Source organism: Hypanus sabinus, chromosome 2 (assembly GCF_030144855.1).
Source record: "Hypanus sabinus isolate sHypSab1 chromosome 2, sHypSab1.hap1, whole genome shotgun sequence".
Lineage (NCBI taxonomy): Eukaryota > Metazoa > Chordata > Chondrichthyes > Myliobatiformes > Dasyatidae > Hypanus > Hypanus sabinus.
This window is the reverse complement of record NC_082707.1, coordinates 122,681,064-122,699,131: the sequence shown is the minus strand read 5'-3', so window position 1 is coordinate 122,699,131 and position 18,068 is coordinate 122,681,064. Positions and strand designations below refer to the sequence as shown.

At 42.5% G+C, this 18,068-nt stretch overlaps 1 protein-coding gene across 5 annotated transcripts in view; it reads left to right on the top strand.

Annotated features, from left to right (window-relative positions):
- tmem121aa (transmembrane protein 121Aa) overlaps window positions 1-18,068 on the top strand; it is a 136,002-nt gene that overhangs the window by 20,212 nt on the left and 97,722 nt on the right. The window contains exon 2 of one of the 5 annotated variants that reach the window (XM_059953939.1): window positions 16,084-16,180. The exons of the other annotated variants lie outside the window; for them this stretch is intronic. The gene's annotated coding sequence lies outside the window, so the exon portion shown is untranslated. The remainder of the gene's footprint in view (window positions 1-16,083; window positions 16,181-18,068) is intronic. 5 annotated transcript variants of the gene reach the window in all.

Genomic DNA, 18,068 nt, shown 5'->3' with positions numbered 1-18,068 from the left:
CCTGAGGCACCACAGATCTGTGTCCTCTGGAAGTCCTGAATGAGGGACTTGTTCAAGATGTCCATCAGTGATGCTGGTAGATAGTGCCTTGGTGTGCACTGTCAATATCAAAGCCAAAGACTTCCATGTAGAGACAGAAACAAGAGCTTATACAGAGGTAGCTCGACCAAGTGACACTGTGAGACGAATCATTATCAAAATGAGGACCCTCCAGTTGGAGCTAATCAGGCATCTGCTTCAAGAATAAAACTAACACAGTATCTAGGAGCCTATTGAAATAAACTTAACAAACTTAAACAGAAAGTGCCAGGAAACCGCTTTACAAAGAGCAAGTCACTCGAGAAAAACACAAGGAACTCTTAAACCAATATTAACTGTTGTTATGTAACAATTAACCAATCCAGGTGCTCTGAAGATCTCAGAGTCCAATGCTCTGATGCCCTGCACAGGCCTGAAGAAGTCACTACAGGACCCCCTCCATATAGCTGGCACTTGATGGTCAAGGAAGACCTGAAAACTCAAGATGCAGGGATGACTTGAGAGACCTAGGGCACTTGAGAGATTAAGAGACTGAGAGATCTGAGAACCTCGAGTGAGATCAAGAAACTTTGGGCCGGGCTGAGTGGGAGGAGTCCTTGAGATGGAGAGGACATTGAAAAACTGCAAACACATTGAATAAGCCTTGGAAACAATTAGAAAAAATAAAATCCTTGGGAACAGAGAAAAGTCCTTGGGAAACCTTGAAAACATGAAACTTGAAACCTAGAGAAGGAACCTTTTCAAATCTTGCTTCAGTGTTTTATCTTTCACAATTTTTCCAGAGGCAGTTAGGATTAACTCTCAATTTTATAGATCAAGACAGCATAAACAAGTTTCTTTCATCACAAACCTAGTTGGTTCTCTGTAGATCTGTTTAATTTGCTACATGGAAGTTCAGTTTTCCCTGTCTGTACCATGACTTTTATCAAGAGGTTAAAAGTACCCTTAATAGGGTTACTTTTCTTGTGTATTTGCACACTCCAGCCAGGGATCAGCCTTTGGAGTAGGGCTCTTCCAGAATTTACACTATTGACCTGTGTGATGATTTGTTGAATCAATTGATAAGCTTGCTTGAAGCGCTCATTTGTTACACAGATCTGAGTCACGGGACCACAAAGCTGGGAACCAGGGTACTTGTGACTTGAAAAGCTTGGAATGGATACTAGATTACTCAATGTAGACTAGAGAAGCTTGGAATGTAGACTTGGGACTCTCGGAATGTAGAGTCCGGACATGCACTCAGAATAAAGGCACCCTCTCCTCAAGCCACCAATGTCAAAATATCACTGTTCAAACTTCGCTGGGCCCATCACTTGGCAAGAACCTTCTGTCACAATGGAGACAGAAACAACAGTTTATACATAGGAATTCCAATGGAACATTGTTGCCTCGACGAATCACTCTGACCAATGAATCTCATGGCCAAGATCAGCTGCCCTCTCTCTGCTGGGTCCATCTTTGTCTGGTCGAGCTTTGCTGTCACCCGATGTGGATATGGCTCAAGTGTAGAGTGAGAGACTGAAAGCAGGTCGATAGTTCACAGAGTTTAATGGGAACAGTGTTAAAGGGAAAAGAAAACAATAAACACTAGGCCAAACAGGGCTGTTAACTAAAGCTCTCAAATGGAAAATGAAGCCTACACTGCGGCTGAAAAGAGCAACTAAGAATGAAACGAATACCGCTAGGCTTCAGAGTCAGTTGACTCGACAGACCAATTTCTCAGGCAAGGCAGAATGCGAACAGGCAACGGAGCGTTGTTGTGTCCGAGTCTCGGCAATACTATGATGGAATGAATGGAGTTAAATACAATGAAATAATAATTAATAATTAATAATTAAAATGAAAATAATTTAAAAATTGAAAAATAAATGATATGCACGTGCATATTCACGAGCACAATTGCCATATCTGCTGTGCTGCCGAGTCCATGGTTGAGCCACTTATAGATTTTTTTGAGGGAGTTATCAGGAAAGTTGATGAAAGCAAAGCAATGGGTGATGTCGACACAGACAAGGCATTTGGTAAGGTCCTGTATGGGAGGTTGGTCAAGAAGTTTCAGTCACCTGTCATTCAAGATGAGGTAGCAGATTGGATTAGATATTGGCTTTGTAGGCAAAGCCGGTGTGCTATAGAGAGTGGTGTCTCTGACTGGGGTCCTGTGACTAATGGAGTACCCCAAAGATCGGTACTAGGTCCTTTGTTGTATGTCATCAATATTAATGATCTGAATGTTAATTTGGTTAACTGTATCAACAGATTTGCAGATGACATCAAGATTGGGGGTATAGTGGACAACGAGGAAGATAATCATGACTTGCAGAGGGATCTGGACCAGCTAGAAAAATGGCGGATGGAATTTAATGCAGACAAGTGCAAGGTGTTGCACTTCAGTAGATTAACAAGGGTGGGTCTTTCATAGTTAATGGTAGGGCACTGAGGAGTGCAATGGAACAAAGGGATCTGGGAAAATAGGTCCATAATTCATTGTAAGTGGTGTCACAGGCTGATAGGGAGTAAAGCTTCTGGCACATTGGCCTTCGTAAATCAAAGTACTGAGTACAGGAGATAGGATGTTATGTTGAAGTTGTATAAGATATCAGTGAGGACATATTTAGAGTACTGCATACAATTTTGGTCACCTACCTACAGGAACCATTTAAGTGAGGTTAAAAGACTACAGAGAAAATTTACGAGGATGCTGCTGGGTATGGAGGACCTGAGTTATATGGAAAGATTGAACAGGTTAGGACTTTACTCCTTTGAACTTAGAAGACTGAGAGGAAATTTGATAGAAGTATACAAAATTATATAGATATAGATTATAGATTGGGTAAATGCAAGCAGGATTTTTTCACTGAGGTTGGGTGGGACTACAACTGGAGGTTGTGGATTAAGGGTGAAAGGTAAAAAGTTTAAGGGGAACATGAGGGAAAATATCTCACTCAGAGGGTCGTGTGAGTGTGGAATGAGCTGTCAGTGCAAGTGATGCATGCAAGCTCGCTTTCAATGTTTAAGAGAACTTTGGGCAGGTACGTGGATGGTAGAGGTCTAGAGGGGTATGGAAGGTCTATGGTCGATGGGTGTAGGCAGTTTAAATGGCTCAGCATGGACCAGATGGGCCAAAGGGCCTGTTTCTGGGCTGTACGTTTCTATGACTCTATGACTCTAATTTAGGTGCATCCTACACTTTATTTTCTTGTATGTACAACTGGTGTCAGAATCCATCAAGTGTTATATTTACAATGTCCTTTTAATTAGCATGCGTGATATTGAGATATGCAGATTATTAAAATATTCCACACCCTACCCGTCACCCTAAAGTATCAGGAATTTTGAAATAATACCAAAAAAACAAAGCCCGCTGGTAAGCATGTTGGTACAATACTTGGCTTCAACAAAGCAAATTCAGTCCCGAGATGCCATGGTCGCATAGTGTTTGGCGCGATGCTGTTACAGCTCGGCATGATTAGAGAGTCCATTTCCGGTGGCACCTGCAAGAAGTTTGTACATTCTCCCTGTGACTGTGTGTGTTTCCTCTGGGTGCTCAGGTTTCCTCCCACAGTCCAATGACATAACAGTTAGAGTAGGTATTCATACCCTGGGGTCCACAAGCTCCTTGGTTAATGGCAGGGGTCCATAAAATGGTTGGGAGCTCCTAGGTTAGGTGGTTAATTGGCCATTGTAGATTGTCCTGTGATTAGGCTAGTGTTATATAAGTGGGTTGCAGCTCGTTGGGCCAGTAGGTCCTGTTCTGTATCTCCAATTAAAATAAATAATGGAGACGTAAGATTTCCTTGCACTAACAGAGACAAGATATTAGGAATAATGGGATGAAGAGATAATTGAACAGAGGTAATGCAGTCAATAGCCATCATTATTTCACATTGCCAATTGTTGCAATGTTGAGATCAAGACAAGACTTAATTGGTTGATTGCATGTCTGAGAATCAAAGGGTGGACTGATGCAGTTTCTCACCATCACATAAACCAGTTCCTTGACTTTTTCTCCAAATTTCTGCAAAAATTATAGCAGGAAAGCCCTGCTACAGTATTTCTAAACATTGTTCACCTTCCCCTAAGTCATTGTTAAACAAAATGTCACTCTTTCATAAGATGGATATGTTAAATGAACTTGGCAAGGTGTCTACTTTAATATTTCAGTTCAATTGATTTAATAATAAAAATCAATAACTGTTTAACTTTATTAAGAAGGTGTTGTTTCATATATTGAGATATGGTTTGTCTTAAAATCTGCTGAACACAGCTAAAATTGAAGTGGGCATTTCAAGTACTTTGCTCGAAGTTCAATGCAGTTAAGTCTTCTCATTACTTAAAATGGATAGGAATTGATAACCAAGCAAAGACCAAGTTCCATCCAGTCCATAGTCTATCCTTTCCATCAAAGAAATGGCAGAGGAACTTATTAAGTGTCTTGCATCGGTCTTCACTGTAGAAGACAGTAGCAGTATGCCAGAAGTGTGAGAGTGGCAGAGGGCAGAATTGAGTGTTGTTACTAGCATGTAGGTGCTTGGGAAAGTCTGAAGTTAGGTAAGTAATCTGGACCAGATTGCCTACACCCCAGGGCTCTGAACGAGGTAGCTGAAGGGATTGCGGAGATATTAGTAATGATCTCTCAAGAATCACTAGATTCTGGAATGGTACTGAAGAACTGGAAAATTGCAAATTTCACTCCATTATTTAAGCAGGGAGGGAAGCAGAATTTATAGGCCAGTTAGCTTGACTTCTCTGGTTGGGAAGATGTTGGAGTCCATTACTGAGGATGAGAATTCAGGATATTTGGAGGCACATGATAAAATAGGCCAAAGTCAGCCTGGGGAAACCTTGCCTGACAAATCTGTTGCAATTTTTTAAGAAAATAACTGGCAGGATAGACAAAGGAGAGTAAGTGAATGTGGTTTACGTGGATTTTCAGAAGGCCTTTGGCAAGATGCCTCATACAAGGTTGCTTAAGAGCCTATGGTATTACAGGAAAGATACTGGTATGGATAGAAGATTGACTGACTGGCAGGAGGTAAAGAGTGGGAATAAAGGGGGTGTTTTCTGGTTGGCTGCCAGTGAATTTTGGTGTTCTGCAAGGGTCAGTGTTGGGACCTCTTCTTTCTGCGTTATATGTGAATGATTTGGATATTAGAATGTGTGTGTTTGTGGCCAAGTTTGTGAACAATACAAACATAGGTGGAGGTGCAGGTAGTGTTGTGAAAGCAGGGATTAGGAGAATGGTCAAATAAATAGTGTAGGGAAGTGTATGGTCATGCACTTTGGTAGAAGGAATAAAGGCACAGAATATTTTCTAAACGGGGAGGAAATTCAAAAATCAGAGGTGCAAAGGGTCTCCTCGTGCAGAATTCCCTAAAGGTTAACTTGCAGGTTGAGGCAGTGATGAAGGCGGCAAATGCAACGTTAGCATTCATTTTGAGAGGACTAGAATACAAGAGCAAGGATGCAATGCTGAGGCTTTATAAGACATTGGTTAGACATCGCTTGGAGTATTGTGGGAAGTTTTGGGCCACTTACCTAAGCAATGTGCTGGTATTGGTGAGGGTCCAGAGAGATTCACAAGAATGTGCGAGGGATGTTTGATGGCTCTAGGCCTGCATTCACTGGAATATAGAAGAATGAGGGGCAAATCTCATTGAAACCTATTGAATATTGAATCTATGGAACTCTGCCACAAGTGGATAAGGAAGCCAAGTCATGGATATATTTAAAGAGGAGTTTGAAGGTTTTTGATTAATCAGGGCATCAAAAGCTACAGGGAGAAAGCAAGAGAATAGGGTTGAAAGGGATAATAAATCAGCCATAATGGAATGGTGGAGCAGACTCAATGGGGGCCAAATGTTCTAATTCTGCTCCTATGTCTTAATGTCTTATAGTATATTGGTCTGGTTTTCCAGCAAAACAGTGAAGGAGTTGTGAAAAATTTTCCCATGGATGCTCTATATAACTGATGCATAATCTGTTATGTTAAATCACAAACAAGAGAAAATCTGCAGACGCTGGAAATCCAAGCAACACACACAAAATTCTGGAGGAACTCAGCAGGCCAGGCAGCATCTATGGAAAAGAGTACAGTACACTCAACATTTTAGGCCAAGACCCTTCACCAGGACTGGAAAGAAGAAGAGGAGTCAGAGTAAGAAAGTGGAGTTGGGGAGGAAGAAACACAAGGTGATAGGTGAAACTGGGATAGGTGGGAGGGGTGAAGTAAAGAGCTGGGAAGTTTATTGGTGAAAGAGATACAGGGCTGAGAAAGGGGAATCGGATAGGAGGGGGCAGAAGTCCATGGAAGAAAGAAAAGGGACAGGAACACCAGAGGGAGGTGAAGGGCAGGCAAGGAGATGAGGTGAGAGAGGGAAAAGGAAATGGAGAATAATGAAGGAGAGGAGGGGTGGGGGCATTACCAGAAGTTCAGAAACCTGAGTGTGGCCTCATCACAACAGCAGAGGAGGTCATGGACTGACATGTTGGAATGGGAATGGGAAGTGGAATTAAAATGGGTGGCCATTAGGAGATCCCGCTTTCTTAGATGGACAGAGCATAGGTGCTCGGTGAAATGGTCTCCCAATCTGTGTCGGGTGTCACTGATACACAGGAGGCCACACCAGGAGCACCAGGTACAGTAGATGAGCCCAACAGACTCTCAGGTGAAGTGTCACCTCACTTGGAAAGACTGTTTGGGGCCCTGAATGATAGTGAAGGAGGAGGTGTCGGAGCAGGTGTAGCACTTGTTCCGCTTGCAAGGATAAGTGCCAGGAGGGAGATCAGTGGGGAGAGACAAATAGACAAGGGAATCACATAGTCACTAAGATCTCCTTAGTTCTGAATGAAAAGCCTCATCCTGCAAGAAGATGCTGCGGAGATGGAGGAATTGAGAGAAGGGGATGGCGTTTTTACGACTAACAGGGTGGTCCAGGTAGCTGTGAGAGTCAGTGGGTTTATAAAAGATATTGGTGGATATCAGAGATGGAGACAGAGAGATCGAGAAAGGGGAGAAGGGTGTTTGAAATGGACTAGGTAAATTTGAGTGCAGAGGGGAGGTTGGAGGCTAGGTTGATGAAGTCGATGAGCTGAGTATGGGTGCAGGAAGCAGCACCAATGCAGCTGTTAATGCAGCATTGGAAAAGTTGGGGAGTGATCCCAGTGTAGGCTTGGAACATACTGTTCCACAGATCCCCACCACCCAAGCTGCTGCCAACAGGAAGAACGTACAGGAGTGTCAGGACCTACACCACCAGATTCAGGAACTGTTATTACCCCTCAACCATCAGGCTCTTGAACCAGTGGGGATAACTTCACTTAAATTCACTGCCCCATCACTGAAATGTCCCCACAAGCTATGAACTCACTTTCAATGATTCTTCATCTCATGTTCTCAATATTTATTGCTTATTTAGTTATAATTATTATTTCTTTTTGTCTTTCTTTGCATTTGCACAGTTTGTTGTCTTTTGCACACTGGTAGTGCATCCTGTAGGTGTGATCGTCATTGTTTCAATAGGTACATGTAATGTTAGAGAAATGTATACAATATACATCCTGAAATTTTTTTTCTTCGCAAACATCCACAAAAACAGAGGAGTGCCCCAAAGAATGAATGACAATTAAATATTAGAACCCCAAAGCCCCACCCACGCACAAGCAGCAGTAAAGCACCAAACCCCCTCCCCGACCATCAAAAAAGCATCAACACCCTCCACTGAGCACTCAAGCATGCAGCAAAGCATCAATAACGACGCAGACTTACAGTATCCCAAGGACTACTCATTCACCTGGTAATTCAACATACCACAGGCTCTCTCTCTCCCGAATAAGGGAAAAAGGGGTTATAAAACCTCTATTATGGTTATTGGATTTACTGAGTAGGCCCTCAAAAGAAAGAATCTCAGGGTTGTATGTGGTGACATATACGTACTTAGGTAATAAATTTACTTTGAACTTTGGAACATTAAAAGACAGCTTTCTGTCTGCATTACTTCCAATGAGCATACAAATAGAACGATGCATGGAAGAGTTGGAAAGATGAATTCTCACTTACAAAGTTATATGAACAATAGGTATCCACATATATTATAGACCCAGCTTGTTTCTCTTTAAATTGGTTATAAAACTCTACAATTAACAAATTTAGAATGGGTGATTGGTGAATGGTAGTTCAGTGTCACATTGTTACCTGGGTAACAATGACATAATGACATTATGAGTCTAAGCAAATAAATTCCCAACACTCAGATCAAATTCATTGCTCTTGCATTCCCAATATAACAGTTCAAATCATCCCAGTTGGAATAATAGACACTATATAGTAAAGAAGGTAGGAAGATCCTGATGTTGCACTAACCTGACAATCCGCAGATCTTCAAACCAGCCCCAAGTCTATTAGTATTTAATTGCATAATAGAGACACAGAGCTCAGCGAGGGACATAACCAATTACCTCATCACTTTCAAGTGTCTGTCAGCTCATATTATTCTATTGTGTATTGTAAACTGTGTGTAACCCTCTCACTGTCACTCGTAACAAAATTGGCTAACATTGCTAACAACCACGTGACTCACCAGTGAGAAGGCCATTTTCAATAGGCAACACATGTCTAGAATCAGCATGATTCAGGTTCAACCAAACGAGGAAAGTTGAATGTTTCGATGAAGGAACTAAAGTTATGTTGAATGTTGTGTAAATGCTGCCCCGTGCAAAGCTATTGTTCACCAGGAAATAACACATTGTACAGTGGCATACAATTAAAGTGGAAGTATATTTACCAATATTTCAACTTTAACAAACATCTAACAAAAAAAAAGATAAAGTAAAAGGGCCCATCACAATCAAACCAGTGCACATAAACATTGGGGCTCGTTTCTGTAGTAGTTGGGCGTATTACTTTACTCATGGCGCTGAACTCACATCACCAGCCAGTCAAACTCCCATAGAAGAACGTCATGAACAAACTGGCTAACTCAGAAGTTTTGGCACATCCTCCTTGGAACTATTCATCTGCACAAAGCACTCCTTGCAACAGGGTTTCTCCTTCCTCTGGGATCCTCCAAGCATCTTCCCTTGTACTCTTCTCCGCACCTCCTCACAAAAGTCCCCAAACCAGACTACTGTCCTTCAGAAATCTGATCCTACCCAGCTCTCTCGAATCTTCCATAGCAGCCCACTGGGCAGAATGTTACAACACGTAACCAAAAAAAACCTGATTGGCTGACACAACATTCCCAAATCGGGCATGTGGCTCCATGTCTTCAGCCAAAGTCGACACTAGTCTATGACATGTAAAATAGATGTGTAAGTTACGGCAATGATGCAAAATAAATTTCATTAAACCCTGTCCTTGTAACAGAGCAATCCTGGGTTAAAATCAAGACTGGTGAAAATCTGAAATAGAAGATGCAGTAAGCATTTAGTAGGTCAGCCAGCATCTGTGGAAAGAGAAACAGAGTGAATATTTCAGATCGATGAACTTTTGTCGGAACTGAATAGACAGATAACCAGATCCCAGATGAAAGTCTGATTTTCAGCATCTGTCTCCAACTCTGTAAGTGCTTCATGAGCTTTATGTGGCTGGGAAATAATGGATAAACAAAACAAAGTGAACTTTAACACAACAGGTCACATCACAAGCATCTTGGTGTGTTGTGTATTGTGGACAACAGATTATTCAAGCACAGCAGCCTCTATCCCATTGTCCAGCCACTCTGTGTATAATATGACCTATTGCAATATCTCCTGTCCAAATAATGATCTCTGAAACTCTGTTAGCATTTTGTCCCTGTGTAGCTGCCTCCCAGTTCATCAGTCGCTGCCTCCCAGCTACAAACCATAACACAGTTTGGTTCGCCACACTCAAACCCCGTCCAATCACTACTAATCTGAGTATAAGTGTGAGAATGCATTGGACGTGATTATAAGCTGTCTAGTTGCTGTATCTAGACAATCAATACTTACTGACTTACCCACAGTGTGTAGCAGAGGCTTTTTAAAAGCAGAAGTCCAACATGAAGAGAAGAGGCAGAAATCACTGACGAAAAAGTAGGGCAAAAAAATGGACGTGGCAAGTGTACTTAACAATCAGGCAATCTCTGCCAGTCAACTAATTTGTATCATCAACTGTTACTTTATTAATGCATTCCATTCATCATGGTTTAATCAGTAGTGTTAATTCACATCAGTTAATTAGTTAATAATCCATCTTTCTTATCAGCCCCCTCACATTGGTCTAGACTGTCAATAATCTCATAGCCCTATTTTATCATGAGCTTGTAAGCTTTAATATATCTCGTTCATAAAGCCTGTCTATTTGCTTCTAGCCTTCAATGTAAATCACTTGTCCTCACATTTAATGCATTAATAGTCTCTCCCTTCTTTACGCTCTTCTTTCCAGCCATAACCACATGGGTTTCTTCCGGGTACTTCAGTTTCCCCTAGTCCAAAGACCTACCAGTTGGTAGGTTAATTGGTCATAGTAAAGTGTCCCATGATTAGGCTAGGGTTAAATTGGGTGTGGTTGGGTGGCATGGTTCGAAGGGCTGGAAGGGCCTATACCACAGTATATCTCCGAGAAATAAAATATCATAGGTCGGTGCAGTCAGATTTACTAATTCAGTTTGCTCATGCATCCTCTCCCTCACCATGTCCAGCTGTTACTTTAGCTGCCCCAGCCCCAAACCCTGGACTCCTCTCCCAAAACTGCTCTCATCTCCCCTTCTTTCTGCTCTCCTTTCAGGATCTCATTCACTTCAAGGTTTAACTCTCTCTTCCTATTATCTGCTTCCTTACTTTGACATCTGTCTGTTGTGGGCCATGGGACATCTTAAACCTCGAGGGCATCAAATTGTTTTAAGGAAGTATATAAAGGGAAGAAGAACAGAAATACACAAAAAATTTCTGCCAAACCCTTGGATCAGTAAGAGATGCTGGTTCCCACTGTTTGTGGGATTGGGATAGAAAAATGTTGTCGAATTTCATTTCCAAGCACAATTAACTAATAATTCTTTCATCTCAAAAGAAAAACTCATTTGATTTGGTTCGAAGTGGAATCTGATTGAATTAATCTGCAGCAGTATGCCTGCCAAACTGTTGCCTCATTCCAGATTGGCAGCTAGCTAGATGACAAGGAAAGTTGATTGAAACAGATGCAAATATCTAAAGAGGCACTCTACGATGAGCTGTCTTATGTTTTGCAGAGATATTAACTGCAGTCCTAATGCAGATCAGTCCAATGTTGTTGAATCCTCAAACCCAATGACAATACTCTCCTTTCTTGCACTGGAAATCAAGTTAAATTTGATTTGTTGTCTTCAAAATTAACTTCATCATGGGAGCCACTTCTGGTAAACTGTCCCATCTCCATCGATATGAGCTGTTTATAAACATGGTAACATAATCTCTTGAGTCAGATAAATGACTAAGTCCTTGTTAGAGATCTGAACCCATAAGCAATGGGCAATGTGAGGTGTTGCACTTGGGTATGTCACATGTAAGGGAAAAAGCATGGGGGTGGGGGGACTTTAACAGTATTGATGTGCAGAGGAATCTTGGCTCCATAACTCCTGGAAAGTGGCAAGACAAGTAAACAGTGTGACAAACAAGGTACATTGGCATGCTTACTTCAATGCTAGAGTGTGACAGTCAAGAATTCATGATGCACTTGTAGAAAACTTGGCTTGGCTGCACTTGGAGTATTATGCACAATTACGGGAAGAATGTGGAGGCTTTTCAGAGGCTGCAGAAGGGTTTTCACCGGAATTCTGGGGCATTAGCTGTAAGGAGAGGTTGGAGCACTTGGGTTCTGTTGTCTGAAGTGTTAGAGATTGATGGGAAACCTGATAGAAGTTTATAAACGTTGTCTCATTTTTTAACTGCATTGTATTTGTGGTTTATAAATGACAGTAAACTGAATCTGAATCTGAATAAACTCATAAGAGGCATAGATAGGTAGACATCCAACATGTTTTCCCAAGGGTAGACATGTTGAATACTAGAGGGCTTAGCTTTAAGGTGAGAGAGGGAAAGTTTAAAAGGGGCGTGCTGGGCATTTTTTTTACACACACCCTGCCTGGTGTTTTGGTGGAAGCACATACATTAAGGGTATTCAAGTAGATTTTAGATTCACACATGTATATGCAGAGAATGGAGGGATTATGAGCAGAAGGGATCAGGTTAATTTGGCATCATGCTCAGCACGGGCATCGTGGGCTGAAGGGCCTTTCCTGTTCTGTACTGTTCTGTGCATTATTACATAAGATTGAAGAGCCGCTGGGCCAGCGCGATAGCATAATGGTAGCACAATGCTTTACAGTATCAGCAACTCAGCCTCAATTCCTGCTGTTGTCTGTAAGCAGTGTGTACATTCTCCCCGTGACCGCATGGGTTCCTCCCACAGTCCGAAGAAGTACTGGTTGGTAGGTTAATTAGGCATTGTACATTGTTCTATGATTAGGCTAGGGTTAAATTCAGGGGGTTGTTGGGCAGTGTGGCTCGAAGGTCCGGAAGGGCCTTTTCCATGCTGTATCTTAATTAATAAATAAATATCTTATGAGATGCACTATTTTCCCATTTTGAGCTCCACACAGAACTTATGGTACTGGTTTCTTGGCTCTAGTTCCAAGCCGGCCATAGCAAGGGTCATCTTATAATAACAACCTCTCTTAACTCTTCCTCTCCCCGGTCAAGAGGCTCCAGCCTCGACTGCTTCCTTGGCTGAACCAGCTAACTCAGCTCCCAACAGTAAGTGCACCAGTTGATGTGATCTCTGACAGGGCCAGTGGATGTTGTAAAGCTACAGAGTTCCGATCCGGTTGAAACCTTCCAAAGCTAACAAACTAATCAGTCCGAGCACTCTGCTGAGGTAGTTCAATGCAAACTGACTGTTTGCTGAGACGTAAACAGGAAATACTGGAGAATGATCAGTAAGTAGACATAATCTGTGGAAGGAGGAGCAGTTAATGCCTCAGGCCTGTAGCTGTTTAAATTTCGAACATCAAGTCATATAGGTTAGAAACGTCCTCTGATCTAACAAAGGTCTCTAGTCTCTGATCTGAAGTAGCAGCTATTTGTCTTTCCAGGTCTGCTCAGTGTTTCCAATAGTTTCTCTTTTTCTTTCAGATTTCCAGCAAACGTGTTGTTTTCTCCATTTTCATTGACAGTGTACAGTGAGTCTTCCTGCTTCAAAGGGATCCAGATACACTGGGGCAGTTCTCCATGTGAGAGTGATACTGAAATCGATCCACGATGAATGGAAGCAAGGAAGGAGGGTTGAGTACGAGATGACATGGGTATAAAGCCAGTGATTTGTGACATGTGGTTAGCAACACTGCTTCACAACCTGCATTCATTGCTGAGCTCTGCGGCTCCTTGGTTAGGTGTCAGTGAATTGCCCCAGTGCAGGGGAAATCAGGGGGAGTGTTGATAAGGGGTGAGAGAGTAAAATGGGAGGAGTGTACATGGATGCTGCAATGGTTGGTGCAGAAGCACAAGGCCTGCTTCCAGCCTGGGTGACCTGATGTTTGAAATGTAAGAACTCTATTCCAAAGGCTGTGGCGGGAGCAGGTTAATAATAGGCTGGATCTGAATGACGTACAGAGGTGATGGGACGGGGCAGGAGAGTGAGAGTAACAGGAGGGCTTCTTTCAGAGTGCTGGCATGAACAGGGCAATCTGCATCAGAACAAAGCTGAGGGGGGTAAAGGATTGCTTCTGTCAAGGACAGCCGAATGGATTTCATTGAGCAGACGACAGCAGAGCCACAGAGGTGAACTTGAGGTGGTTTGACGCCTTCCAGATTCATCATCTGTCTTTATTTTTAAAGTGTGTTGTACGTGCCCCAAAGACACGAGAAGGGAGTGCACTGGCCTCCCCAAGAGACTGCTGATGATGACTGGATAGTTCAGGATCACCTGGAGGAATCAAGTTGCGATAGATGTTCACAACAAAAGCCTGTACTAAAGAGGTCCATCTTCACCGCCAGCTGTTGATAGAGGCTGCAATCTGACTCCATTAACCAGTAGGAAAGATTCAGAGCCACATCAGACTGAGTCACCCTCAAAGCCATGAGCCAACAAAATGCTCTGCCTTCTGCAGTACTGAGGATGCTTTTATAATTTACTCACTTATTTTTGGAGGAACACACACAAAGTGCTGGAGGAACCCAGCAGGACAGGCAGCTGTGGTACCCTTTCAGGTGGTACACGCTGTAGGGCAGTGATGGGGGAAATGCCTGGTAGGTGCCAAGCAAGCAGACTACTTTGACCTGGATAGTTCTGAGCTTCTTGAAATTTGTACTCTTTTTGGCAGGTGAGGTGTATTCATCAAGCTCCGGACTTGTGCCTTGTAGGTGACGGATTAGCTCTGGGGTATCAAGGAGTCACTCACCACAAGGTACCCAGCCCTTGACTTGTTAATTCTGTGGAAGTCCAGCAAAAAGCCTAAACAGAGCATGTGCCAGTTATTGAATGTGTAAGCAGGGACAAAAAGTACATGGGCATCCTTCCTACTGTGTTTCCTTGCAAAAAGGAACTGGTTCTTGTCACAACCACAGGTGAAGAGTCAGGTGCAGGCTGTGTATGTCTGGAGATGAGGCCATATGGTTCTGGGGAGCAGGTCAGATGAAGAGATCTCCATGAATGTTCTTTGGTGGTGTTATTTCGGAGGACCTGTCCTGGGCCCAGCATTTAAGTGCAGTTGTGAAGAGAAATATCAGCACGTCTACTTTGATTTTTACGAAGATTCAGCATGACATCTACAAGCTTGGCAAACTTCTATAGATGTGTAGTGGAGAGTGCATTAACTGGCTGCATCATTGCCTGGTATTGAAACACCAATGCCCTCGATTGGAAAATTCTATGAAAAGTAATGGATACAGCCCAGTCCATCACAGCTAAACCGCGCCCCCCCCCCCCCCCCCCACCATTGAGCACATCTACACATCTACATGAAATGCTGTTGCAGGAAAGCAGCATCCACCATTATGGACCCTCACTGCCAGAGTCTTGCTCTCCTTACGCTGCTGCCATCAGGAAATTACTACACCTCAACCATCAGGTTCTTGAACCAAAGGTGATTATTTCACTTGCTCCATCATTGGAACACACCAATGGACTCACCCTCAAAGACTCGTGAGCTCATTTCTCAATATTTATGTGTTATTATTATTATTTCTTGCTTTTTGTATTTGCACAGTTTTTTGTCTTTTGCACATCGGTTGAACAACCAAGTTGGTGTGGTCTTTCATTGATTCTGTTATGGCTATTATTCCATGGACATATTGAGTATGCCCTCAAGAAAATAAATCTCAGGGTTGTATTCAGTGTACTTTGATAATACATTTACCTTGAACTTTGCACAACCTGAGGCAGAGGGAAGATTGCTTACTGTGATTCAAAGTCAGGTGAACTGTTCAAAGTGATGGAGCAGGGAGAGTTCTGTAGCAATGACTGAGGACGTTGTCCTTCACAAAAGCCCAAGTGTTGAAATAATCGGCAGTAAGTCCACCAAACAGCTTATTTTAACTGTTTATTCCAGTTGGCATTGTACAGTAACCAAAAGTAAGAAATGCCAAACAGTTAGCAAATTGGTAAATTAGTTTATTGGTCACATGTACTGAGGTACAGTGAAAATCTTCTCTTGCATGCTGTTTATAGAAATAAATTTATTACAACAGTGCATTGAGGTAGAACAACGTAATACAACAGAGTCCAAAGTAAAGAGTTAAAGTTACAGTGAACAGTGCAGGTAGACAGTAAGGCGCTTGACCAAATCAAGGTAGATTGTGAGGTGAAGAGTCAATCTTGTTGTCAAAGGACATCATCAACAATCTTTTAACAGGAAGACAGAAGCTCTCCTTGAACCTTGTGGTATAAGCTTTCAGGCTTTTGTATCTTCTGCCTGATGGGAGAGGGGGAGTGGGATGAAAGGAGTCTTTGATTATGTTGGCTGCTTTACCAAGGCAGTAGGGAGCGAAGACTGAGTCCATGGAGTGGAGGATAGTTTCCATGATGTGTTGAATTCTGTCCACATCTCTCTACAGGTTCTTGTGGTCACAGCACAGCATTTGCCATACCAAGCCATTCTATAAACAAACAAACAAATAAATAGATGGAGAGATGAAACATCAATATAGACTGGTGAGTGGCAAAAAGGACACGACAAGTTTCTTTAGCTTCCTGCTGGTGAGCTTTCCTGGCTCTGGTATCAATACTGTTTGATCAGCACAGGTTATTGCTGATGTTCACTCCTAGGAACTTGAAAGTCTCAACCTCTCAACGTCGACACCACTAATATAAACAAGAGCTTGTTCTCTAATGCTCCCCTCTCTTTCTGAAGTCAATGAGCAGCTCATTTGCTTTGTTGACATGAGGGAATGGTTCTTGTCACTAGGCTCTCTTGTCCCCTTCTGTACTCCGACTCATCATTATTTCAGATGCACCCCACTATGGTGGTACCATCAGCAAACTTGTAGAAGAAGGTAGAGCAGAATCTGGCCACACAATTGTTAGTGTAGAGGGGGTAGAATAGGACCCATCACAGGCTGAGGGATGACAACTGAATGTAAATAAAAAGAAAACCATTTTACGTGGCAGTGTAGGTGTGTGTTAAAAAGGCTGAAGTCAGGCCATGCTCTCTTCTTGCTGCTGCTATCAGGAAGAAGGTACAGGAGACTCAAAACTCGCATCACTAGGTTCAGGAATAGTTATTTCCCCTCCATCACCAGGCTCTTGAACAAGGTGGGATAAACAACCTCCCTCGGCACTCCATCCTCACCATTCCCAACATCCTTAGCTCCCACCAGATTTACAAACTCGCTCTCCACTCTACGTTGACGAATACAGTACTCTGAAAAAGTCTTAGGCACCCTAGCTATATATGTGTATGTTTTTTTGTATATATATGTGTGCCGAAAACTTTCTCACAGCACTACATCCCAAGTGAATTCACAGTCTTCAGTTCTTGTGAAGTGCTTTTGTTTTTTTCTAAGGACCAGATACTTCTTTATCTTCAGGCGAGTGCTGTGTCTGTCCTACTTTACGCAAATTCCTGCTCAGTCATCACTCAGCAGTTGTTACATAAAGACCTATTCCATCAGCCCCTTGAATTCAAAATTCACATCCGAATTTTCAAATTTCCTTATGACCTCAGTGAATGAAAATCAAAAGCTAAACTTCAGATGCTAGAAATCTGAAATAAAAATAGAAAAAGCTGAGAGCAGTCAGCAAGTCAAAACTTGTGTGTCCAACACTTCCTGGTTGTACCCTCTGCTATCTCATTCCTCACAGTCTAAGGGACATTTTGTAACCTTAGAGCCCATCAAATCCTCTCTGCTCTCCATGACTAGCTCCCTGCTTTTAGTTACTTCATAATTAGCTGTCACTGTATCTTCAGCTGTTTGTGAATGATCCTTCAAACTTTCCTCCATAAAGTTCTCCTCTCCAGAAAGATGCTCCTTAATGTAACCAGACATACATCTTGGGGAAGTTTATAATGTCACAAAGGGTATTATAAAGGAAAGGAGGTAGATTGTCTTCTTTTCCCAGGTGGGTGAGTCTAAAGCTAGAAGGCAAAGGTTTTTGATGAATGGGGAAAGATCTGAGGATCAAGATTTTTCATCCAGGAGGTGGTGTATTTGGGGTATGAGCTGCCAGAAGAAGTAGTAGAGGCAGGTACAATTTGACAGGAATAGGCCAAAGATACCCAGATAGGACTACTTTAGTTAGGCACTTTGCCCTTGAACCTTGGACAAATTGGACCAGAGGGCTTGTTTCAGTGCTGTCTGACTGTCTGTGACTCTTTGATTCTATTCACCAATCCTAATATCTCCATGCTTCCTGGGGTCACATTTTGACTGGTAAAGCTTCCGCGATGCAGCTTAGAGCATTTCGCTCTGGGGATAAAAATGGGATGCTATATAAATGCAGCACATGTGTTGTTGTCCATCTCCCTGGTTTGATTGCGGATGAGGGAACAGCTGAAAGGTTGACTTGAGCTCAGTTACAATGGTGGCTTGATTAGAGCATT